The following is a 27,085-nucleotide window of genomic DNA, read 5'->3' as shown; positions in this document are numbered from 1 at the left end:
TTCTATAAGTTTGAATTATTTTAAAATGAAAAGTTTAAGATATAGTGCTGGATTATGGGGTTGACTTTGTTAAATGATTTTGCATTTCTTAAACATTCAACAACTAATATATCTAATATGCAACTAATTGAGATCAGCACAGATAGTCATATGAACACATCAATTGAACAGTTTTACATGGCATTGCTGTCAATACCTCTATTGTATTTCATGCTTTACTGAAATTCATCAATGACAATTGTGACTGTTTCTTTAGGAAAAAAATACTACTTGATACTTTCTTAAGCTTCCAATAAGATGAGTAGGAGGTTATTTCTGATTAATAAAGAAATCAGGAAGGAACTATTTACTGATCCTCTAGAAATATAACAAAGGAGACCTGAGATAAGACCCAAGGTGCCAAAGGGACGCCAGTTCAATATGCAGCAAACCTATAGTAGCACCCCCACCCAAACTTCAGGTATCTAACAACCAAGTTGTCTCTTAAACTACTCCTAGCTACAGACCACCTCCATTCTAGACTTATCTTATACATTTCTTCCTCATATTAGAAACCAGGGTGGGAAAGCCTTCTCTGTTTTGGTGACATGATTAAGGAAACAGAATAAACGGATTACTACAAATGTGCAATGGATCTGTCTCTGTTCCCACTGGCACACAAGTGTGCCAGTTCCATGTAATTGATCAGAAAATCTACATGAATAAACAAAAGACATGAGAAAAGAAAGTGTATCCATTCCCCAAAGATACTCTGCAAACATATAGCAAAAGCAAGAACATGTAATCTTGGAACACAAGGAGAAAACAATGAGAACAATGTAGTATTGTATAACACAAATCCTCCTCATAAATATCTGCTCCCCTCCATTCTGTGTACAGACTATTGCTCTTATCCAAAGAAGACAGCCAGAAGCTACATGGGTCATATAACTGTCCAGCAAAAGCCCAGGTTCCTGTAAATAATCTTTATAATAAATGTGGTTAAAAACTCAGTCCTTCTGATTCAGAGATTTATGAACCAAAACCAAAAAAAAAAAAAAAGAAGAAGAAGAAAAAGAAGAATTATCTTCTTCACCACATCTCAAGATGCTTTGGTAGCTATGGGTCAAACCAACCACCACCACAAACTCTCTCATTTGCATAAAAGAAGAAACACATGGCAAGGCCACTGGACTGTAGTGGTTCTGAAGTCCGGCTGGACATACTTTGTAAACATCCCCTCAGGGGAGAAAGTGACTTTTGACTAGATGGCAGATGTGCTGCCTGAGAGCAGCCATCATCTGACTCTACAGCTCTCAGGTTTCCACGTTCATAGGTTCTTCACTTGCTCCTTTGAATCATCCTATAGAGAATATGCACCTCTGTTCAGATGCAATGCCACTGAAAGCAGCCTATTTATTTGACAAAGCTGACCAGGACACATAAATGGCCACCCTCATAATCATCTGAAACCCTTCAGCAGGCCATATCATTTCACAGGACCCTCATGAGGACGCTCTGTTCCTTCATCTAAAATCTAGCATCACCTGATAGGAAGAGCCTTGGATGGTTGATTTCCTCTCCAACCATTTCTTTCCTCAGTTTAGAACGTATGGAAGTAACAGATCCTTGTGTCTACCCAACTTCATACACATTGTTGTGATAGAATTAAAGATAAGATGATCCCTAGCAAACCTTACTCCCCAGTATTCATGTCCTATTGTAACTTCTTATCTGCATTGAATCTATATCCAACAGAATGTAGCATATTGTGCCAAATTTGGGTCTAAGCTTTGAGAACACCTGAACCCCATCCCCTTCATCTCTGGGATCCCTGAAGCTACATAAGCCTTATAATCTTCTGGAAAGTATAGATAGAGCAGCACAGTGGTGAGGTGACCTGTGACCTGTGATCTGTGACCTGTGACATACAGAGTGAGGGGTCCTAAATTCAAGAAGACTCAGAGAAAGACCACCCATATTAGCATTCCAGCAAACCTTCCCTGGTTCTTGTAGCTACAATGTTAGCTCATGTAAAACATGGAGGCCATGTGCTGCCTCAATTAGAAAGCACACAACCTCATGTTATCTCACTTTTAATCGGTCCTGTATGTTGAATATAGAGTTCAGGCAGGCCGCAGTAGATGCGATAACTTGACACTATCCTAGAGGATCACTCATCAGAAAAGAGAGTGAACTTTTTGTAGTGACAGCCATGTAGGCTATTGCATACCCCTGTTCAGTTCTCTATGAATCACAGGGGTGGGAGGGGCACCAGGAAAGACAGGATGTGGGGTGGAATTTGGGTGGCATATGCCTCTGAAGGTCAGAACAAATAATGAGGCAGTCACACCACCTCTCTTGGGGGAGGCATATTTGTCATGGCACATTCTGGAAAAATCAACTAACTGGTCATGGGTTCTGTTATTCCAAGAGCTCAGGATCTTAGAGGAGAAAGAGTAAGGTGAGGTGGAGCTAGCTCCGAGGTGCTAGAATTCTAGCCAGCCTCTCCTTGGGAGACACAGGGAAGTCTTTGAAGCCAAGCATCCTCTGAAATAGCCTTGGTTCCTGGAAATGCCTCTAGTCCTTGGAGAGAGATCAAAAGTCTCTGGAAAAGAGCCAGGACATGGGCAAGACAGGAGATACACTAAGAGAGACAGCACCACAGATTCACAGTGTGGTGCCAAGAGCTAAAAGAAAAATAAATGAGGGAAAGTTAAATTCACTCCTCGCTACTGTGGCCACAGCAGGCCTCAGGAAGGAGGGTGTCTTTGCAGGCAGTTGAACCACAAGCCTGGGTGTCCTGGATGATCTGCCAGGGTGAGACTGAGCCACATTCCTGATGCTGCTCCACTGAGATAGCCATTCTGTAGGCTAAAGAAATTCTATGACAAACAGAGCTTTCAGGATTTAGCTAAACCATGGTTGCTTTCTGAGCATCCAAGCATATTTTCATAGTTATACCTTGGACGAATCAGTCATGCTGGGACCTCAGCTATGCAGAATGAGGTGATGGACAAGCAAAGAACAGACTCTAGTGTAAAGGAAGAGCCAGAGAACTGTGAGGGTATCCAATTGTGTGTGGTGAGCCCCAGTTTTAATTGAAGTGTACTATGTGTCAAAAGGAACCTAGTCATGGCGGCCAACTTGAAAACAAGCAAGTCCAATCTGAATGAACCAAGAATAATGGGAAATTAATACTACAGAGGGGACTTGAGTCAGGACAAACTCCAGGCCCAAGGCAGCAAAAGCAAATTCTAGGTTCATATAGACACAGGGAGTTAGTTGCCTGGCAAATATCCAATCAGCCTTGCTCACTGCTTGAACTTGATTAGTCTAGTATCACAATCTCAAGAACGGATCATCTCAATGGTGGAGAACTTTTAGGTCTTCCGGCTTTCTATAATTTTCCCATTAGACCAAACTTAATCCAGCAAAAGATATAACTATATCAAAGTTCATGTTTTGAGGGACCCACTCTCACTATGTTTTTCTACTAAACCCCTCCTGATGTTGTGACCAGTGGCTCAACATCTCTCTCCTACCAGATATAAAACCTGAAGACATGTTCCCCTCCCTGCCATCGTCATCACTCTGCTCCTACCTAGGAAAATGAAATGTTCTTCAGTGACTGCAGAAGTACTGTCTCGCAGCGTGGCAACACTCTAAATTACCACCTCCTCTCTTGCTGACTAGCCTATGCTTGATCTCCCTTAGGTACAAGCCTCACTTTCATCTCTTCCCAGACAAACCCCAGATACCTTACAGGCATATTTTAATAACAAAGAGAAGATATAATGCGGATCCAAACAAAACAAAACAAACAAAAATGCCATGAACTATTTGGATTGGTTGTAGAACATGTTTTGTTTCTGAACAATATCTTGCATAGCGATTTTATATACATAGATGACAGAAATGTGTCAGGCTGCTAAAGGGCAGGGAGGAATGCTGACAAGGCAAATCCGCACATCTCTGAGGGACTCACAACTCACAGGACTCAAAGGAAAAAATGAAACATCAGTTTAGACCAAATCACTTAATTCATAAAGGAGAAAATGAAGGCCCAGACAAAGGAGAGGGCATGCTCTGAGTGACAGGACACATTGGTGTCAGAATCTAAGAAACCGGGTGTTTACTGATCCCAGATTGTCTCTGAAATTTATTCAAGATATTCATATATCAGATAATCAAATCATCAAATATGTCTATTTGACTTGGACACTGCCTGGAAGATATACAAATAAACCCTGTAAGATGTGAAGCCATAATTTATTAATGTCATTTTCCTTATTAGAGTTATTAGAAACATTTTATGAAATGGACTGAATAAAAATTTGTGCATTAAAGAAATAATTCAGGGGCTGAATAGATGGCTCAGTCAGTAAAGAGGCTGCCATGACTTCACAGAACCTGAGTTTGATCTTCCAGAATCCGACTAGGAAAGCCAGGCTCAGTAATATGTGCTTACAAGCCTAGTGTTGGAGAAGCATAGACAAGTGGATCCCTGGGCTTTCTGGCCAGCTGGTGTAGCCACAATAATGAACTCTGGGGTCAGTGAGAGACCCTGTCTCAGTAAACAAGGTATAGGAACTGGAGAGATGGTTCCTCAGTTTAAAAACACTGACTATTCTTGCAGAGGACCTAGGTTTGATTCCCAGCACCCACATGGTGACTAACAACCATCTGTAGCCTGGAGGGATCTGATCGTCTCTTCTGGTCTCCATGGGCAGCAGGCAGGGAAGTCATGAGGAGATATACATGCAGGTAAAATACACATATGCATAAAATAAAACAAAAATAAAATTTAAAAATTTAAAAAGAAGGTAAAGAACAAATAAGGAGGGTATCAATGTTGATCTCTCGCTCCCATACTCACAGGACTCTCATACATATTCACTTCCCTAGGCTCTGTCCCCCAACACACAATGAGATGATTCAAATATACTTTGAAATAATTTATTTTCCTAAATATGCCATTGATATCATCTCTTTACTGAAGACTAAGTCATTGTTTTAAAGTTAGTGTGGTCTAGAAACAGCAGTTGTTTGAAGCAAGTAGCAAGTGTAGAAAACTGAGCAGGATATGAGGTTCAGCAATACCTATAACTGATGGACAAAGTTAGTCCTGGGACTCAAGTTTTATAACACACATATGGTAACCATATTTTCTAAAGGAAAAATCAGGACATGCCGTTGACAAGTAAGACTATCCTTATGGGGACAATGGAATAGATACAGCAACTAGGTCTGCACTAGAGACCCTGAAACATATGGTCCAGAAAGCAATCTGCAGAGATAATTTTGTGGGGCTTGTCTCCTTCACGATTTACCATCCCAGTCCAGGGCTAGCAGAGTGATGTATCTTCACCACATCTGTGTCCTTAGCTTTCACTTTGTCCTCCTGAGGCAAACATTACCTACAAACAACACAACTTTCTGAAAAGTTTGTGTACTGTAGAGATATAATCACATGTTACTATTGACATGATTCTAAAACTACAAGGCTGGTTACTTAGCTATTTATAGAACTCCCGACAGAAGCAGTTTAGGGAAGAGCACATTTCTTTTGCTCAAAGTTTGAGGGGATATCATAGAGAAAGCATGGAGTCAGGTGTGAAGTGACTAGTCACACGGCACCATCAGGCAAGAAGCAGAAAAAGTCTGGGACTTTCCGCAACCAAGGATAGCATCAGTGACACTTAAGGTGGGGCTCCCAATTCTCTCTGAAAACACCACCCCAGATATATCCAGTGATGTATCCTCTAGATAATTCCAAATTCAGTCAATGGTGACAATGACAGTGTTCCTTCACAACTATTTAAGAAATCTATTGTTATGTTGGGCAAACCATGTGTTAGTTTACCCACCCAACACATATCTGTAAGAGTGCTCTGTGGTAAGACACTGTGCTGGACATTGGAGACACAGTGATGAATCAAACTTTGAGTTCTCTCTCTCTCTCTCTCTCTCTCTCTCTCTCTCTCTCTCTCTCTCTCTCTCTCTCTCTCCAAACTCGCAGTCCCAAAACAGCACATTATAATAACCATAATCATGGCATAATGTATACATGCCTGTTAGTATAAGGCTTAGGCTTATATACTTAATGTCTGAGTTCATCAGAACAAATAGTTTCACTGTAATGAGCCTCCATTCCCTCATCTTTCATATGAACATAATTAATACTCATTCTCCATAGGGCAGAAGGCTAAATAGACTTGTTAACACACGATGTCTTTACTGAAACTCACCTATAATTTGATTCTTTACATTAAAAGTAGAAAGTGAAATATAAAAAGTGTCAGGAAATTCAGGCCTTCAGATGACTAATCCTTGCATAACAGACTTTACTAGAATCTAAGAGACTAGACAACTACCAGTCCCATTCACTCAAACTCAGAAGGTAACTTCCACCAAGTTAAGGGCTTTTCTACATATCTTTGGTATAAGTCTTATAGAGGCTATTAACACATTGATGTCTAAACAATTGAAGAAGTATGTCTTGCCAGTTACCTACTATTGTGCAAAGAGCCAGGAACTCTATGACAGTTGGAGCATTTTTGTAGGTGAAAGAGGCAGCATCACACTCTCAGGAAGAGAGTTTTGTGTGCTCTAATAGGGTGTATAAGAAATGGTTCTGGTCACAAAAAAGTAGGCTCAGAGGTAGGACAATAAAGCAGAAGGCAGCTTGTCTGGTTTAATTTTCCAACGTATTTTCCAGATATTCTCCTGATTTGGTTTTGTTTGTTGTGTTTGTTTTGTTTTGTTTTGTTTTGTTTTGTTTTTACAGGGAGCAAAGCATCACCAAGGAAAGCCAAGGCAGGAACTGACACAGGGCAGGAACCCAATGACAGGAACTGAAGCAGACACAATGGTGGAATGCTGCTTACTGGCTTGCTCTTTCTGCCTTGCTCAGTTTGCTGTTTCAAACATTGTTTCTTTTATTTTTTAAGATTATAATTACATCATTTCCAACTTCATTTTTCTCTCCCTAACTCCCTTGTATACCTTTCCTTACTCTCTTTCAAATCCATGGCCTCTTTTTTATTAGCTGCTATATACATGCCCGTGCGTGTATTCCTAAACACAGAACTACACCTGCTCAGTCTGTGTATTGTTACCCCTATGTATGTTTTCAGAGCAGACTATTTGGCATTGGATAGCCAATTGATGAGTTCTTCCCTGGGGAAAACTATTTCTCCAAATCTTGTGATTTTTTTGTTTCCTGTAGCTCTTTGTCTAAGGATGAGGCCTCTTGAGTTCACCACACGTCTACTTTAGCATGTCTCTTGGTGTTGTCCTTGTTCATCTCATATTTAGGCAGCCGTGATGGTGAGGCTTTATGGACATAGCTTTTGACATTCTTAAGAGATAGTTTCACATCAGACTCCACATTCCTCGTGCTCTTACACTCTTTATCTCCCCTCATCTTCAATGATCCAGGAGCCATAGGTACAGAAGTTGTGTTATAGATATATTGGTTGGGACTGGGCTCCATAATTCTGCATTTTGACTCATTGTGGTTTTCTGTAATGATCCCTAAAAGTTTCCCTAATGAGGATTGAGGACTATACTTATCTGGGAGTGTAAGGTCAAATATTTAGAATGCAGTTAGGAATTATACTGGCTTAGTAAAGTGGTAGTTGTAGGTTCTCCTCCAAGACATATGACTTTACTATCCCTAGGTAGCTGGCTAGATTTCTAGTACTAGGAATGATTTCCATTTTTCTTTAATGGGTCATAAGTACAATTAGAGAGTTTTTGGTTACTCTTGAGGTAAATAGGCCACTACTGCACCCTTAGAGCACTTGTGCTCTGATGGTCCTTTGGGTTCCTGGGTATCATAACTGGGTGGGACTCTTAGTCATGTCCCTGCCTTAAAAGCCTGCATGGTTCCTTCTGTACCATGAAAACTAGTCCCCAGGGAAGAGGCTTTCAGGTCAGTTCCAGCTCAGGGGCCTCTGGCCCATGCCTTCAAAGTATATGATGTTTTCAGCAATATGGACTTACCTTCCACCTGTGGAGTGCAACCTAGGGCAATAGCAATAATCTATAATATATTTGGAATCTCTTGAAGAATCCTCACCAAGAACTCAAAAGAGGACTTCTCATACTTGGTGTTAGAGTTTTTCTTACATGGTCTCTGTCTCTTAGAGGGAGCATAGCTAATCCATATGGGAAAATTTCATTTAAACTATATATGCATATTTATACACCTATGTGTAGTCTAGGTATTTTTAGGTAGAGGGTTGACTAGGTAATAGTATGATTCCTTATAACTTTTTCAGACATCTTCAATGTTATTTTATCCCCTTCCCTCCTCTTCTGGATTAACCCCCCCACAACTAGAGTCCTCCATTTTTCTCATTCCTTGCTTCGGATTGCTGGTACCTTGCTATTATTCCCATCTCTAAGTTCCACTACTCCCCCATCCTTACAATAGCCCCCTTTTACTTCCCTGTTTTCATTTCCAGGTTTAATAGGTTTGGCAGCATACCATGATAGCCAAGCAGGACAGTTTGAAGTCCTAACTCCACAGACACACCAAATACTTGAGCAACTCCCACTCGCTAAAACACACACACACACACACACACACACACACACACACCACCCTGGTAAGCTTTATCATTTTATTCTTCACCTGTCTCTCTCTCTCTCTCTCTCTCTCTCTCTCTCTCTCTCTCTCTCTCTCTCTCTGTGTGTGTGTGTGTGTGTGTGTCTGTGTGTGTCTGTGTGTGTCTGTGTGTGTATGTGTAATGTGTGGATGTAAGTGTGCATGTTTGTGTGTGAAAGTTCACATGTGTGTGAAGGCCTGAGATTGATGTAAGGAGTCTTCCTCAATATCCCTTCTCTTTGTTCACTGTGGCAGAGTCTCTCATGTAAGCTGAGAACTTTCAGATACAACTAATCTTGCTAGCTAGTTTACTTTAAGGACTCCTAGAATCTGCCTCCTGAGTCCTGAAATTACAAGTGGACTGTCACCTTTGCCCAGTATTCAGTGGGCTCTGGGGGGTCTGAACTTCTGCCTGATGCATGTGTGTCAAGTGTTTTAACTATCAAATTGTCTCCTCAGCCTTGTACCCCTTGAAATATTCATTAGAGCATCCCTTTACAGTGTGCCATGATAGGTTGGAATTTAGCCAGAGAAGTGTGGGTGTTCTTTGGACAAAGAAATATGGGTTTGGTCTTGATGGAACATTTAACTTCCATGACCTTATGTCTCCCTAACATCTCACTAAGGACTCTAGCAGCTGGCAGCCAAAGCCTAAATGCCAGCCAGTGGCTCTCCCTTCTTTCTTCTCCTGTGTGGAGCATAGAAGAAGTGAGCACAGTACCTCTTCTGGAACCAGCAAGGGATCTGGGGTCACTCTGTACCCAGCATCCTATCCTGCAAGGGCCATGATTTGCCTCTATTCACCAGAGGCAGCAGGAGCAGCAGCAGCAGCAGCAGCACCCTGCCTGTGGTCTGTGGCTCTCTTCTGGCTATACCCCAAAGGGTTCTCCTCCTCCAGACATAGAGGCAGTGGAGACAGGAAAGAAATTCTCTGGAGGCCAGGAAGGCGGCCGGGCACCTGGGAACACAGCCATGAGTGACACATGCAGCATTCTCGCCATAACAACCGGTTAAAGGGAATAAACCATCTTTTATTTAACTGACAAGTGATGAGGGCTGTTCGTTTTCGCTTTCAATAACAGTACAAAAGGAAAAATGTTTAAGAGAATGAAAAATGAGCCAACTCACTATTTGAGCAGCAAGACAAGAATTAGAAGAGACGTCCTACATTGAGATCCTAGCAGTGGGTCCCCAAATGGCCCCTTTCCATCAGCCTCCCTCATTTAAATCTCTTTCTTCTTTCCCTCTTATGCCAACCTCCTGTTAAGCAGGAGACTTTGTGGGTGATATAAATCCAATTGCCATGCTATCTGATTTTTATATCGGTAGCATCTAACTCTACACACATTTTTCTCTTTCTTTCTCTTTTCTCACATATGTGTGCTATGCCTATGTCTATACTCATGCTCACGTGCGTGGGGGTAGACATGTGTGGGCACACATGAAATGGTCTGAGATTAACAGCCAGCATCTTCCTCTATAGCTTTCTGCTTTGTTTACTGAGCAGGGTCTTTGAGTGAACGCACCCTCTCTGCTAGTCTGGCCAGCCAGCCTACTCCAGAGATTCCCTGTTTCTGCCTTTCATATGTAGGGATTACTTGGCTTCTACGTGGATGCTGGGAATCTGAACTCCAGTGTTCTCATTTGAACAGCACACGCTTTATCTACTGATCTTTCTACCCAACACTGCCATGCAAACTCTCCTCTATAGGTAAAGCCTAAGTGACAGGCAGCCTTTCTCAGGTGTCAAGTCTGTCCTGCTTGAGGCCTCTGCCCAGAGCATAGTGGTTGACTCTTTGAAGAAACCAATGGAGAAAAAGTCTCTCAACAGTTCTTAACTCCTCCTTCCATGCTTATAGAGTTGATTTTCCTGCTCAATTTAAATGGCAGGCAGTCTGATCGAATTAGAATTTCATCTTCATCAAGGCCAGATTTGCCTAAAACTACTAAAACATGGTATATAATCCTATCTGATATTCTAGGATAGCACTTCTTATTGGGGGAGTTTGTTTTTGTATTTGGTTGTTTCAGGGTAACATTACATCTATGTGTTCTCCCTCTTTCCTTGGGTGCTCAGATGAAATCCAGCAACTCAAGCATGCTAGGAAAGGGCTCTCCAGCTTACCAACACCTCTAGCCCTGCCATGTGTTGATTGTCACAGATAGCAGCCTGGGTCTGCTAGCCTTAGCTGTACCCTGAAGAAAGGCCAGGGCTCCTTTCAGTGGGGTGAGCCTACCTGCAACACCACACATGTCCTGCTTCGGGAATCTCTGTAAAACTCAAACAGATATTCAAAGTGTTTAGAGAAAAATAAAATACTGTAATAGCACTGCCAAATATTTCATGGGGAGGGAACCACAGAAATCACCACAGGCCTCAGTGGGAAGTCTATGTAAATTCCATTTTGATGCAAGAAAGAGAGTCTCTGAGTATATGGAGGTGGATGCTGCAAGGCTCCTGTCCACATCTCGGGCTACAGAGAATCAGTGCATTTTTTTTTAAAAAAAGGATGTTTATCAGGGGCTTGGTTGTTATTCCAGTTCAAAACTCAGACACAAAAATGGAATTTTTAGCCAGTAATTCATACATTTAGATTCCTGGTTTTTAGGTTTTGGAAAAATGCACGTAGTTGTTTTCTTATTACAATGCTGCTGGTTTTGTTCACCGGTCCGTGTTTTTCTTGGACTGTGGTAGAGTGGAATGTTTTAAATTACTGGCTTATGCTTTTTACCCTCCGATGCGTACTAAATAAGTCCGTCGTCTAATTCTAAAATTGTGAAGCAGCAAACTTGCTCCTGTCGCCAACAAAGCTACACTTTTATTCCAGAAAGGGCATTTCTGTTCTAAATTTACAGCAAAATAGCTCCAAAGACAAAGGCGGGATTTTGGCTAAACCAGAAGTGTTCATTGTAACTGCATGTCATCGCTTCCGATGCGCTGGCTGGGTTTCTTCCATGCTGAGACCTTCTATGTATTGTTGAAATCTGTAGTAAGTGTTTAAAGCCCTAGCTGATATTGAGAAGCAAACAAACAAAAATAAATGATTGGAGCCTGGTGTTACGGTGTAGACCTTTAACCCCAGCATTCAGGTGGCAGAGGCAGGAAGATCTTAAAGTCTAAGGTAAACCTGGTCTATATAGTGAGTTCCAGGACACCCAGGGCCACAGAGAGAGACCCTGTCAGCACACACACACACACACACACACACACACACACACAAATGAGAGTGATTGTGTTTTGATTTAAGCCATTAAAACAAATCTCAATGACAACTGCAAAGACAAGCAGACCACTGTTTGAAGAAAGCAGGCTAACACGTTTGGAAACGATGGCTGAGCCATGGTTTAGGTTTCTATTTCCAGGCATATCATCAATCCAAACATCCAGAATTAAAGATAAATGGACTGAATCCCTGTTGGAGGAGCTACTATAGTCCAGCCACCCTACTCATGCCTCCTTTTTCTATAGAAATCCTTTTCATGCCTGGGCTCAGGACTATATACTTCTGACCTTCAGAATCTCAGCCCTATGGGAGATTTCAGGCTTCTTTCGTCAAGCCTTTTTGAATTAGTGATTCTAAGTCTCTAATTCTGTCCTCCTGTGTGCCCAAGGACAGTGAGGTGAGACCATTCTGTTACTAAAAAGCCATTGGAAACTGATGGCACTTACTGAGACCCCTTTCTTCCATCTTTGTTTTAAGTCACTAACTCATGTTTAATTGGCATTTTTATTGTTGTTGTTGTTAGTTGTTGTTTTTTAATTTCCTGTCTACTCCTGATCAACAGTAGAACCTAAAATGAGGACAAAAAGTCCTATGATTATGAGACAGGGAATCAGAAGAAACTGTTTTGTGTTCATAAAACGTACTGTATGAGACAGATTGGGGTATAGTTTGGCTGTGTGCTTGACTAACATTTACCAGGCCCTGACTTCTACTTCCAGCACAACATGTAATGGGCATGTTGGTGTATGACTGTAAGCAGAGCACTCAAAAGGTGGAGGCAGGAGAATCAAGAATTCAAGGCCACCCTCAGATACACAATATATTTTGTAGGAACATAACTACTTTAAGTTGACATCTTCCAAGGGAACTTGCTTCTGGTCCCACTGCTTGGGACTGTACGCTTTCTCAAGTGTTAACTCTGCAGCTCCTTTTTCTAGCCCTTAAGTCATCTATTGAATACAGGAAAAAGTCAAGTTTTCAAGAGTGCCACTGAAATATCCCCACAGTAAACCCTGCAAAGTTATAATAACAACTTGCAAGACAAGATGTACTTACTTGTATATTAGTGGCACAAAAGTTATGGATAAACAATTGCCCTTGAATTCAGTCCTGATACTGTAAACCTGGTCAAAAGCCAATGGCTTGGAAGGCCAAAGGCCGTAGGAAGAAGCCTACTACTGTTGTTTTCCTAAATAATATATTTTCAAACAGATTTATGTTAAACCCATAGATTAGCACTCCTAAACCTTGGTCAGAGAAGCTTCTCTGTAGTTGGTCAGCAGTTAATGCAGAGATAATAGTTGGGCAAAATGCTGAGAATAATTTACTATTGAGTGCTCAACCCTACATTTGACATCTCTATAAAATCCCTCTCCACCAAAGACTCAGAGAACGTCAGAGAAGAGAGACATAGAACAACCGGAGAAAGCAGTGAAGTGATATGACATGTAGTGTTTCTTCTAGACTGAAGATGGTCATTGCACTTATGAACTCACACAAGTTATGGTGACCTGAATAAGACCTGTACAAGATCATGTTATTTTGATGAGTTAACATTCCAACAGGGAGGACTAATTGCACTCGGTGAGTCATTAACTACAAAGGAAGATAATGAGGGGAGGAAGGGCCATGTTGAAAATGCCTGGGAGGAATGAGAGGGAAGAGTTGGGAGGTCCAGGAGGGAGCCGAGAGTTCATATAATCAAGACTCATTGTTTACATGTATGAAATTATAAAAGATTACATAAACATTCTCTTTTTTAAAAGGTGAAAGCCAGCTGAAAAGCAGCAATCATCATCACATTCATCATTTTCTGTAGGCGTATTTGGGGGCTACTTCATTGGGTTCTATTATCTACCACCTTTCCAACCCTTATTCCACTCCAGTCCTTTCCAACCCTTCAACACTAGATAGGAGGGGGAAAAAGGTTAAAAGGGAAAGGGGGTGTAGATCTCTTTAGATTACTTCCTGTTGATTAGAGACAGTGAGTTCCTTGGGGGCAAATCCAGTCTCTGTAATCAGGATTATCTCCAACCAACAATCCAGCAATAGCAAATAAAGCAGCAGGAACCAGCAACAACAATAAGAACCACTACTACCACCAGTAGCAGCAGCAACAGCAACAAGAACCAGCAACCAGCAACAGGAACCAGCAGCAACTGCCACAAGCCTTTTCTGGGCTCCTGTATTTATACTCTTTCAAGAGTTCCCAAAATTTCAAGCATAATCTATCTGCAGCTGGCAAAAGTCATACCCATTCTAGGGCATGAGGCAATCTTAATTAGCAACTGTGGACAATCTGAAGCAGCCCCATATGCCACACCTAGGATTAAAACAAAAACATATTCACATCACATTACTGGAGTTTTAAAGAAACCAAAATGTTCACTGCAGTCTTCTCTGCTTCATGACTACAGATATAATGTGATGAGCACCCTCAAGTTACTGCTGCAGGACTAACCCGCCATGCTGGACTGTACTCACTGTGAGTCACAGTAAGCCTGTGCTCCCTTTATGTTTTTATCAGGGTATTTTATTATGTCTGTTGCATAGAGGCTCCTTTACTATCAACTACACTTCCCACTTGGTAAAAAGTCCTCAAATAGGTGGGAACTCAAGTAGCCAGACTGTCTTTTCCCACACACACGGCCAACTGCCCTACAGAAAGCTACTTTGCCCTGTGTGTGGTAGTTCTGCCTAAAGTCTACCAGATACGATAACAGGGTGCCCTTCAGTGCTCTTGAAATTCTGCTTTATTGTCTGTCATGTTCCCACAATGGCCTTGTGTAAATGTCACAATGGTATGAAATTTTAAAAATATAATTATTTGTAAAAATACACTTTATCATATTTGCATAGGCTTTGGGGATTTGTAAGAAGCTCTCGTGAACATTGTCATCTGTTTTTCATAGTCACTCTGTCCACTTAGGATTTCTAACCCCACATTACAGATTAGCAACTTGATAGCTGAATCGCCTCAGTGACCTGCTCAAAGACATAGCCAATGGCTAAACTGCTCCACAACCCAGATCTTGTGATGACTGGTTTGGCACTCCTTCACTCTGTTCAAGCCTATTTTGGTTGTAAGAATGACCAACAGTCTTAAAGGCTATGACTGAGTAGATGCTTAAAGATGACCTGACTTAACTCAGTTCAGACCCATTTATCCACAAACTACATGAATCTGTTTATCAGATCAGCCCAGGACAATCTGAAGCAGCTCTATATCTCAGACCTGGAATTAAAACAAAAACAAATTCACATAACCGGGGTATTAAAGAAGCCAACATTTTCACTACAGTCTTCTCTGCTTCCTGGCTGCAGATATAGTGTGACCAGCATCCTCAAGTTACTGCTGTCAGAACTAAACCAGAGCAGAATTCTAAGCGGCTGATAACTTTACATGGAGGGATCACTCAAAGGCCCAAGGAGTTTCACTAGAGTGTGGCACAACCCAAAGAAACCCAGAACATGAAAGTGACATTGGAGTCAGTCTTTGTTAACATCATATATGTGTCTCAAATCCGGCTCTCTCTATAATATGTAGATCTCTACTCTCCACTCTAAGGTATTAAAGAACACCTTTCTGCTCCCCATGAGCCTTGGCTTGCTTCCTCTAGGGTCTGTACAGTTTGCCTGTATACATTCACAAAGTAACTGCTCACAGATTATGCCAAGAAAAGGATATACATAATGTGGTCATGGTCAGTGTTTGGAAGACTGGATATAACAGTGGGGCTCAGCTCCTTGTTGTTCAGGATGCTTTCTCCTGTGTTTCCTAAGGAGCTCAGAACATCCAACATCCAACAGCTGACCATCAGGTCCATGTGAGGAGGTAATCAGCATCACCAGACCCAGGAAGAGAGAACCCCACCCCATGCCAATGTACACACACACACACACACACACACACACACACATACACACAAATCAGGCAGATTTGGAGATTTCTTAGCCTTATTTTGCGCAAGTATGCATTTTCCATTAGGCTTATTTATTTGTCTAAATATTTGTTTGTATGCATTCATGTCCCATTTCTTTCCACTAAGTATGTGAAGTGACCATAGTGCATAAAAGCAAGCATCAAAACAAAAATAAATGAAATAAAAAAGTAGAGTGAAAGCATAAATGGAGCATCAATATGAATCTACCAAGCTCTGGGGCCCATGGGAGGGTTCTGAAAGGCAGCCATGCTGACACATGTACGTGGGAAGGGACAAAACCAATTCTCTGGTTTTCCCTATTGAAAAGGGGATTTCCATTGCTCCAAAACCTGAAATAGCAATAGAACTCTGCTTCAGCCTAATGTTTTCAGACCTTGGAGCTTCTAAACAATACAGCTAAAGGTTCATTCCTGTCTGAACACTTGCTCTCCAATCCTAACAAGTCCTTAAAAAAAGAACACGTGGTAACAGCAAAGAAAACAGACCTGCAGACCACACAGTTCTCCTCCTTTCCATTCCAATTTGACATTTTTTAGGGAGGGATGCCGAAGGGTACCACCTCCCCCACAGTCTCAGGCAAACATTATTAAAAGGGTGTGAAACCCAAGAAATCACTCCATTACTGTGGACTGTGCACATGAGAGCTCCTGAGCTAGAAAGAGTGCCAGAATATTTAAGTCTCCAAGTGACCAACTAGTTAGAAGTTAAAAAAACATCAGCAATAGAATTAATAACCATCCCTGTGTTTTGAATAGGTGAGAAATTTCAATAGAAAGTGCTGAAGTGAACTGAAACATATAATCAGCTGTAGGATGGCAAATTTGCTCTGTAAAAGACTTGCAAATAGTAAATATTTTAGGTTTCACAGGTCATATACTTCATAATTATTAAACTCAGTAGGTAGAGTTATGGCAGGAAAGAAGGCATGGAAGTGTGTAGATGAATAAATGTGGCTGTATTCTAATAAACTTTATAAGGCAGAGTAACATTTAGTTTGTTTCCTAGGCCATAATTTGTTGACTCCTTCCAAAAACGAAAACCAAAATGCTAAACTCTTCCTTTAAAGAATGACCTTAAAGAGCACTCTTAAGAGTGGTTGTGCATTGTGAACTCTCTAAGTCCTTGGAGTTTCTAGAAATGTCAAAGAGCATGCTTCCCAACCTGTGCCTCTTCCCAAAAGATGCTGAATCTGAGAGTTCCCACACTGCAAATAAGCATATGATCAGGAAACATGCACTCCAGAGAAAACACTAAAAACACTCTGGTACACAGACTGTGCTTTGCTCTTTCGTGGTCTACTTATTTATTTGATGCAAAAATCTTATGTATCCCCAGCTGGATTTTAACTACACTGTAGCTAAGGGTGACCCTAAACTTCAGATCCTTCTGCCTTTGCCTCTGAGGTTCTGGAGTAATAGGTGTGTATCATCACATCGACCTACAGCATGATTTGGGAGGCTAGAAGCTGTATCTAAGTCACACAGATTGCAGATATTTTTCTTTTTGTGGTACCCTTAGATGATGGTAAGATGGCTGTCATCCTCTTTATAAGGCCTCTAATCCATTAATGAGGGCTCTACCCTCATGACCTCTAATGGCCAGACTTCTAAATATCATCACCTAGGATTTGAACATACGAATTTGAGGTAACACACTGGGTTCATTGCATACAATATGGTACTTGAATTTACTCAAGGCTCAAAGGCTGAGTCCTGCCTCCTATATCTCATCATCACAGAGAAGCAAACTGGAAATACTGGCTTCCATCTTTCATGAAAAATTTTCAAGAGGCTGGAACTGGGTTTGGTGAGTTGTATAGAGATGATAAGCTGGCTTGAAGCCATCCTGATTTCTATAGCCCCTCATTGTGCCTCTCTTATTCCGCTTCTCAGAAGACCTGTCTTCATGTCTTAGCCCATAACTCCAGGGGTATGTTGTGATTTTGTTAGCAAAGGGTTGGAGTAGAAATCTTACCTACCAAGCAATGGTTCACAATGTTCTTAAAAGCCTTCCTTTGATCAGTCTAATGCCATTAGGTACAGTGCCCAAGAGACAGGTTTCTTGTTGGTCCCTTAAGCAACACAGATATATAGCTAATGTTGAGAAAGGAGTCTCTAATACTCTCAAAATGAGCAGTACACAGTGAACTACAATACTACAGTTAGGAAGATTCTAGATTTTTCTTGCCAACTCTTTAAATACTGTGGAGCACTGATGTAATAGGGACTTCACTATAAAACAAAGATGCATTTTTGGACAAGCTGATATGGGAATGATTCCATTCCATTGCTTATATTGTTTGAATCCTTTGGGTTCCCAATTAATATTCAACTAATATTCACTATGGCCTTTAGCTCCAAGCTATATACAGATTGCACACTGTGAAACATGCGATTTCATCAGTGACTTCAACCAAAATGTGACCCACATCAGTAACGTCAGACAGAGTCTGCTGTGTACACTACTTCTTTTTTTGGCTACTTTCCATATAATCACTCAGCTAGCTGTGAAATCCCCACAAGGTCTATGAAGAGTATAACATCTAGAGATGAAGTCTCCTTGATGATAGGAATATACTAAGGAATATCTACTCAGCCTGCATTGGCCAACCTTCGACTGGATTCTGCCAATCTCAGGCTATGGGCTACTGACAAGAAATCTCCATCTGAAAGTGACCCAAGCTGAGTTAGTAGGAATTGATGGATACTCATTTGACAAATATCTGAGAAGAAACAGTGTAGCCTAGTGGATTGATTTGATTTCTAAAACCTACTGGAAGCCCAGTAGATCACACAGAATCAAGCTACTCTGGTTGCATCCCTTCTTCTCATTCAAGAGGTTGCTGAAGCAACTCCATGGACACTCTTGGAGAGACACATTACAAAAACAATTCACAAACCATCACTGTAGGATAAGTCCCCGAGTGCTCGCTGACTCACAATTTGAGTGTGTTCAAGTCAGTTCTGAGCATGGCTTTCTGTAACAGTGAAGTGAACGGAAGTAAGTTTTGTTTCATCAGCAATGCTTCAACTCTTCATATTACATCATTAAATCCCCTACCTTTCTTACATCAAGGCCACCCGAGAAAGTGATGTGTCAACTGTGGCAGCTATGAAAATATTTATGGGCGTAGGAGAGGGTTCTTAATCACATAAAAGACTTACCCATCCAGACTATAGTCCCTTGCACAACTCATACATTGAAGCAGTTGGTTCTTTTTAAAACTTTTCACATTGCCAAAAATATATTGGGAGAAAATTAAACAAATTTTCCCTGTTATAATATATGACTCCAGAAAATGAAATGTTTGTTCATAGAATTTTTTTAACAGAATAATTGCTTTGCAATGAGGTATTTGATGATTTTTTTTGTCTTAAATATCCATTAGCTTTACTAAGCTTGATACCTGTTTGCAAAGGACATTTTCATTGTTTCATCACAGAAAGCCCCAATAGTGTAAAAAATATACTACAGACAATAGAATTGGAAAGGCAAATGGATAAAGCAACAGATTCTCCACTATCAAGATGTTTGTTTGAACTGGCCTCATTTTCTCTGCCTGGCCTGGGATTCACAATATATCCCAGTCTGCTCTCAAAACCATGAAAATCATCCTGTTTCAGCCTCCCAAGTACTTGTATTTTAGGCAACCATACATAGCTTTATCATCAAGATTTTGATAAACTACTTTTCTAGACCATTCAGTGTCAGATTCCTGTGTCTTTTGCTCAACAATAAATAGATCTATCTTTAAAGGCAAAATGAGTTCCTTTGGAATTATGTGTGATGTGGTTATACTGATGTCCTACCATTCATTCATGTACTTCTCTTTCTATGGTACTGGTTTATTTCACTATTAAACATGATTTTTCATCAAGCATACTCACATTGGATTTTTCCCAATTATCTCTATAGGATACAGTCTTGTTAATGGGGCATCTGATATCCACAGTCGTGGGGCACAGGACACATACTTCAACTTCAAATCCTGCCTTTCTGTTTCATGGTCATTCCATGCCTGCAGACTTTGACTTGAATTCTTCCATTTCTCTACATCCCCACCAACTCTGGACACTACCGCTTCCCCGCTTGTTACCAGTCTCATGCAGCACAATGGACCCACGTCCTGGCTTTTATGGTTTTACTTCATCAACAGTGGAGTTACTTCACTTTTGTGGCCGTCCATGTTTGCTTTTCCTCAAAGGCAGCCTCCAATTTTTACTCAATTTACAATTCAGTTGTTCAGCATTTCTCTTATTTGAGAATGTTTCACAGTTTGTTCCTAGAATCTTGACTTTATGTAATTTTCCTTGCACAGAAATGCTTAACAGGGTCAAACTCTGTCTTTATTGTTTATGAGTTTTGTGGTTTACCCTAAGAAAATAATAATGTTTATGACCATTTTTAGTATCCATGACTTTAATTTTTATATTTCAATAGATGAGCTGTCTGAAATTCGTTTTTATATAAAACACAGAATATGAATTCATTTTCCCAAATGGCCAATCAAACTCTAGTGCGATTTATGACTCAGCCTCTTTTTCCTGCCACTTACATGAAATACCATTCATAAAATACATTCTCCTACATTTTGGAATTTGCTTCTGAACTGATCAATTTTAGTCAGTTGAACTATCTTTCTAGCCCTAAAACCCTAAAGGAATATTACACCATTTTAATTAAAATGCTTTATAGGGCTGGAGAGCTGATTCGGCTGTTACCAGTACCCAGAGGTCTGTGCTCAGTTCTCACCATGCATGTCAGGCAGCTCCCAACCAGGTGAAACTCCAGCTTCAGGGGATCTAATGCCTTCTTTTGGCCTTCATGGGTACCTCCTCCATCCTCTACCACATGCATATGCATAAATAAAAAAATAAAACTTAAAAAAATAGACTTGTAGGGTTTTAAAATCTTGCATACAGCATTAATCTTTTTAACAAGCCCGAATCTCTCAGAGTTTAATTTGGGGGTAATACTGATTAGTTTCCATTACAAAAACAATGGGCATACTCTTTAGGCTTTAATTAAATTTGATGTTAAGAGATGTTTTACACTAGTAAGAGTACTAATGCCAGAATGAGAAAATATTTCCCCTTGAGGCTGCTATTATAGTGAAAGAGCAGTTGCCAACATTTGTAAAGCCTTAGGTTAGATCCCCAGTATTAAACACTAGCAAAAAGGAGGAGGGAGAGTGAGGAGAGGAGGGGAGGAGGAGGGGGAGGGTGGCTCAGGGGATATTTTCCTGCTCGTGTTATTTTGCTATAACGTATTATCTATTGACTTCAAACAAAACTTGCACATCTTGGTGTTGATTTTACAACTTAAGGTTTTTTTTTCCCCTACAAAAAATGAGCATTTTATTTCATTTATTTGTTCTTTGTAACTGAAATATAGGGAAGCTATTATGCTTTGTTTTCATTAATCATTACATGAGCCTTTCACTTAATACTTGGTATTTCCTAATAGTAACTGATTATTATGTAATCACACCATCGAGTAATAATTGCTGTCACCCTTCTAATGTTCATCCACACAGTATTCTGTACTAATAGCAGTATGAAGTGTAGTGGGGATATCTGTTTCTGAGGCTGCCACACCAACCACCACAAGCAAGACCCCATTGAATCCGACACAGGCTCCCCTGAGCCCAGATGTGGGCAGAGCTATGTTCCTTTCTCAGAACTCCAGTGGGAAGGATATTTCCTTCTCTGCTCCACCGCTCCTGTGCTGACTCTCAGTCTTTCCTTCATCTTCAAATCTAGTGACCTTGCATATCTTTGTGCCTGACCTCTGCCTACCCCTTTCCACTTTTAAGGACCCCTGTGGTTGCCTTGGGCCCAAGGCAAGTTTGTTTTAAGGTCGTCTGTTTGATAATATTAACTCCATGTCCTTCTGTTTTGCTGGGGAACCCAGCCTACTCTTGATTTCTGGGGAAGAAAACCCAAATGACTTTAGGAGATTAGCATTCTGCCTACCACAGTAGGTGTCTTTGTTTCCCTCCTGAATTTAATTAGAAAGTTTCCTAGTGACTTACAATCAAGCATATTTCAGGCAGGAGGGGAGGTGAGAGGATACTTTTGTTGGCTCTACTTCCTGAGGCTGGAGCTGGGAGTGGGGAGGCCATTGAACCAGTATGCTGGAGGTGGCAGGGTTGTGTGCACACCCAAGAAATGGAAACCACCTTTCTGTCTACTCCCAGGATGTGTGAATGTCATCACTTTATAATCAAGAAAAGAATTTTAATTTGGGTAAGTTCTCTATAATCAGGACAATATGGTGTTCTTTCTCTTTTGACCTGTTAGGATACTGAGTTAAGCCAATGTATGCTATAGTATTTGAGGCTGGGACTTACTATGTCGCCTTGTCTATCCTGGAACTCACTATGTAAGCCAGGCTAGTCATGATAGGAACACACTAATTATAGCTCAGAATGGGAAATCTACAACAAGCAGGGATTTCATCTGCTGCACTGACAATTACACAGCCACACACTAAAGCCTCACAGCTCCTCGATATTTGTTCAGAGTATCAATCTGATCATTGAATTGCTTGTATTGGACCAAACTTATTGACAATCATCAATTCTACTCTTCTTCCCCTGAGAGAAAACGAGTATTTTAATTGGGTTATTATCATTTTGTTTTTACTTTAACTTTACCTTGTTTTTCTTTTAAAAGCTATACCATTTGCAAACATTTTAACTGTGATTACCTTGTTCTTAAGGTATAATTAATTATATGTTTATCTATTGAATTCTCAGTTCCACCCTTCCATACTGTTTTACCCACTCTTGAATGTTCTTCTGTCATCATACTCAAATACCCCCTGGCTGCTGGAGATTTTAAAAAAAAAAAGGCACGTAAACAAAATATTTTCCAAGACCTTTTATGTTTCAGTGTAATATTCTGTTTACTTTACACACTGATGCCAGCTTAATTGCTCACAGAATTTCTGTCTCTTGGTCAATCTCCTGTTCAATTCTTTGCTGGAATCCTGAAGTCAACTTCATTAATTTTCCCCTTTACAAATGCAACTATTTTGAAATTTAGAGGGAATTTCCAACTTTTTTTGAAATCAATAGCTTCATTAGATGATTATAGCAGTAATTAGTCAACCACTCTGTGCTACCGATGGGTCACATGCTCACACCTGCCCAAGAACTATCTAGATCCCTGAAAGAAAGACACACATGTGTTTATGTATGCATGCACGTGTGCACAAAGGAACACACACACACACCACACACACCAGTCTAATATGCCTTGACTTGCTTAATGGTTGGGCATTTCTAATCCTTCCCACTGCTAGCAAACACTCCTCTTCGGTACTCCTGAGTTAACATCTTTTAAAATCTATATTTCATCTTTGCTACCCCAAACACAATTGGCGAAGATGCCCATGTGGCCACTTTCCCTGATTCTCACATGTTGGTGGGCCTTTAAGTCTGGTCTTCCGTCTTCCCCGTCACGGCAGTCCCCTTCCTTTCTCTATCCTGGTTCCCAGTATGCACAAATCTCAAAGTCCCACCTCAGTCTATCTGCCCAACTATTGGCCATTGGCTTTTTATTGATTGATCAAAACCAATTGGGAACAAGGACCTTCAGCATTTGGACAAACAGATCCCTGATTTTGGGAGCCAGATCAATTCAAAGTATTAGAATCAATCCCCAACAGATGATAGCTAATAGAGTCTTGTTCTTAACAGAGTCTGTCCTTTAAGTTAGAATTCAGCCATTCCTTCAACTTTGAACCATTCTCTCTTGTTCCTTGGGATGTATTTCTAGTCTAGTTACAATGCTTTCCTTCTTTGAATACCTCACTGTGTCTCTAGTGTCCATCTTTTTGGTCATATTGTCCCTTGGGTGAACATGCTCGTCATTTACCTGGTTTTTTTATCCTCTTGTTTTCATAACACTTGCTGTGGTTTGAATATGCTTAGCTGATGGGAAGTCCCACTATTTGGAGGTGTGGCCTTGTTGGAGGAAGTGTATCATTGTATGGGCAGGCTTTAATGGCTCCTAGTACTTAAGAACTACCCAGTATGGAAGATTCCCCTTCTGGCTGCCTGGAGAGAAAAGCCTTCTGGATGTCTTTGGATCAAGATGTAGATCTCTCAGCTTCTTCTCCAGCATCATGTCTGCCTGGATGACACCATGCTTCCTACCATGATGATAATGGACTGAACCTCTGAAACTGTAAGCCTTACTCAATAAAAATTTTCCCTATATAAGAGTTGCCTTGGTCTTGGTGTCTCTTCAAAGCAATGAAACCCAAATAAGACACTTGTTTCATGTGAATTAGCTTCAACTGAAGTGGTTTTCCCAGTATGCTTGTAAACAGATGTACACAGCAGAACATGTCTGTAACCTCAGTACTGAGAGGGCAGAGAAAGTATTCCAGGGGCTCCTCCATCTACCTTTGACTAGACACTCAGTCTAGTTAAAATGGAGAGTTCCAGGTTCAATGAGAGACTCTGCCTCAAAAAATAAAGTGGAGAGCAATGAAAAAGACACTTTACATTAACCTCTGGTCTCTACACACACATACACCAATAGAAAATAAAAACTAAGATAGTTTTTCATTTTTTTAATGTATCTCCTGTCAAAATTTACTGTATTTGGGCAGGGGAGATCATTCAGTGAGTAAAGTAACTGCATCCCTGTAAAAGCTGAGTGGGCACTGCAGCCCATCTGTAACCCCAGAGTATGGAAAGAAAAAGGTGATCCCCCCTCCCCAGCAAGCTGTGTAGCTAGACTAGCTGAAACATAGAGCTCTAGTTCAGTGAGAGACCCTGCTTCCATATATAATGTGAAAAGAAAGATACCCACACTCAGCTTCAAGTTTCCTCATGCAAGCATATATAGGTGCACCTGAAGCCCAACTTCTAAACACGAACACACAGGTACACATACACAGCACACACATGCTAAAAATAAAATTTGCTCCATTCATATGTCTTGTGGCATGCACCATCATTTGTGCACTTTTTCTTTATTGCCAGTTCTTACTGTGGTCTCCTCTGGAGGCTCTTCTTCCCATCTGCTTCAAATGGGGTTGCATCAGAATCTGCTCCTTCCCCATTGTGCTGTGGAGTTCCTGTAGTCCTGTGCTCTCTGTGAATGTTTTCTTTGGAAAATCAGTTAGGATACTGAATCTTCCCCTATCCTGGCATGTAAATGTCCAAAGGGCATGGACAAGTTGCTGGGGGTTCATATAAACACAACCAGAGATTTCTGTCTTTTTTTCTGTATATATAATCACTGGAAATAACTAAGGAAAACATCACTATGTTAGTGATTTAGTTTGCCTGTCATGAAGGGTCAAGGCTGAGTGCTGGACTTCTGCTTGCTCCAGTCTCTCTCAATGACTAACTTTAAGTGATGCCGGCCTCCTTGATATCCTTGTCTTCAACAAGCTTTTGACTTGGCTTATTCATGTATCAATTTTCACACTCAATGGAGGCTGTGTTTGCTGTTGTTGCTGGATCAGTCCAACTTGACTCCTAAGAAAACGCCTCTCCAACCATCTGGCCTACCAAACGTCAAAGGAAACATTGGCAGCAATTCCTGACAACTTTATGGTGCATTTCATCAGCTCTGGGAAAGGTTCTTCACAGGAGGTAGTTCCCCAGAAAAAGCTGCATCTCAGAACAAGCTGCATCTCAATCCCCATGACCCTGAATCTGGAGAGTCAGCGAGTTCAGTGTTCCCTGCTCTTTCTTCTTCTGACTTGATGCTTGATAAGAGTTAGATGCCTGCTAACTGTCTTTTTTCAGTAGTGCCTAAATCTGAAAACAACCTTCTCACACTCAGAATGTGAGATTGCAACACATCCCCTGTTTCAGTAACTTTGCTACTAAATTGTTCTTGGGAAGCGTAGGGGGGAAGGGGGTGTACAGTGCCTCACTTTGTAACTCATGCTGTCCTTGAACTCATTTAGCCCAGGCTAGCCTCAAACTCACAGCAATCCTTCTGCATAGGAATTACAGGAATGAGGTAGTTGTTTCTCATTTTTACATCCACCTGTCTATTTCACAGAGTGCTTTAATAATAAAATAAAATAGCAGCACATCAGAAAATAGCCAACACTCATTCATTTTCTGTGTACTATCTATTGTTTTCCTCAATCATTTGGCTTCATCTCTCTGCTATTATCTGACCCAGCACATATAAGGCAGTCTTTCATCACGTTCCCTTGTTCTAGGACTTTATAAGATGGAAAATCCTAACCTGGATCTATGAGACATATCATTGTCATTGGTGTTGGGGAACTGCCTGGGGAGTACTTGGAATGACAGGAAAGGAATGAGTTATAATCTGTCACTAAATCACTCAGATCTGAGTGCACACAACTGTGAACAGCTCAGGGCATCCTGCTGGAATCCCAGCCCTGAGACTTTAAGAGTCTGACAAACAATCACAAAGGAAAACAATGTTTCAGATTTCAGCCACTGACTTGGAACAGCTAACACATCTATCTGGCAAGCCTCCCGACAGACTTCATAAGGGAGGGAGAATACTTGGAATTTGAACTTCACTGCTAAAAATATGTATTCTTTGAGAGCCATGGTGAAACTAGATGCAGCAACAATCAACCCACCATCCACTGGCACGGATTCACTGGGCACTAATCACAGCCAACACAACCTTTTATCCTAATGTAGTTTGAGCAAACAGACAAGAGTGTATCCCAGGAATTTCACAGATCTCAACCGTATTTAAGCAGCTCCATTCCTGAAGATGAGGACTGAGCTGTCTTCCTCCACAAGAGCCCATCTTATTTCACTTATCTAAAATCTAAAGCCAAACTGCAATCCCATCATTCAAGGATGGAGAACCTGTGGCATTCTGGATAGACAAGATTCCCTAAAGCACAGCATTCTTGTGGTCTGGGTGGTCATGAGAAAGCAGAGAATGGTAGAAAGAAAGAAAGGTGGCATAGTGGGAGCCAAGGAAGACTTGGCCAGACCCTGGGGGAGTCCCACATTTCAGTGCTTCCTAGGCTGCTAGCTAGCTGTTTTGTGACTTTCAGTCCTAGTGACACTGACATTAGCTTGGGTCTTCTATCCACCTTACTGTCTAGAATAATAATGATATTAAGGAGTCCAGGTTTTATTACATGTCTTACATGTGTCTAGTGTAAATTCCAAAGGGCCTTGGAAATATTTCTTGAGGTGTCTTTGTTTGGGGTAGTATCTCTTTTCTATATAGATACTAAATTCATTTTGGAGCTAATGGAATGACTCAGTGATAAAGGCACTGAGTGCCAATGCTGAAGGTCTAAGTTTGATCCCGGGTATCAACATCAAAGGAGAAAACTGA

The sequence above is a fragment of the Grammomys surdaster genome, unplaced genomic scaffold (assembly GCF_004785775.1).
Source record: "Grammomys surdaster isolate TR1022 unplaced genomic scaffold, NIH_TR_1.0 330, whole genome shotgun sequence".
Classification (NCBI taxonomy): Eukaryota; Metazoa; Chordata; class Mammalia; order Rodentia; family Muridae; genus Grammomys; species Grammomys surdaster.
The sequence above is the reverse complement of the archived record's forward strand: the minus strand, read 5'-3'. Positions refer to the sequence as shown.